The sequence below is a fragment of the Octopus bimaculoides genome, chromosome 3 (genome assembly GCF_001194135.2).
Source record: "Octopus bimaculoides isolate UCB-OBI-ISO-001 chromosome 3, ASM119413v2, whole genome shotgun sequence".
NCBI lineage: Eukaryota > Metazoa > Mollusca > Cephalopoda > Octopoda > Octopodidae > Octopus > Octopus bimaculoides.
Genome location: NC_068983.1, coordinates 61063445 through 61064306, shown reverse-complemented (window position 1 = coordinate 61064306; position 862 = coordinate 61063445).

The following is an 862-nucleotide window of genomic DNA, read 5'->3' as shown; positions in this document are numbered from 1 at the left end:
ATATATATATATATATATATATAAATACATCTATCTATATATATATACATATAGATGTGCATATATATATACTACGTATATCTACATACATATAAAATAGTTGTTTGTGTTTGTGTGTTTGTGTTTGCCTGTCTGTGTGTCAATAGGTCGGCTGCTATCAGTTTCCGTTTACTAAACGCATTCGCAACTGTGTGGTCGGGATGACCTGCGACATACAAACTACGAAGCGTAAAATTAAAGTCATGCGGCCATCGTTGCAATATGCGTAGAACAACATATGACAACGCTTTAGTTATTGTTTGCTTTCTTAATATTGCAAGACATTTTGAGCACAAATTTCGAACAGATTTCAATGTCTCTGTCGGGAATGTTTCAACTGAATCAAAGAAACGAAAAAAATTTTAAATATCTAAGCACTAAAAATTACTAGCAGTTTTGACACATTATCAATAATTACTGCGGAAAATCGATGTAAGTCATTGACCTGGAACTTTTTTGATGGCAGATTGGACAATCAGAACCGACGTTCGTAACAAGTCGGACATAGAGAGGAGTATCCAATTCATGTCTATAACGACACAGGAAAACCGTCTGGACTAAACAATGTAGAAAACCTCATGAATGTGGCATGCTTTGCTTCTCCTCTGAGGGGGTGGGGAAATTCGACCATGTCGATCGTCTTACCGAAGAAATCGCAGATGGTTATATATAGGATTTTAGGAGTGGTAAATGACAAACATCATGTCATGCTACGCCGTAATTTCTAAAGCTCTTAAACTCAATGCTGCCGGAGACAGTTGTTAAGCTCTTGATGACTTAAGTACGCAGGAATTACCATACAGCACTTTTTAACAAAGCTCAT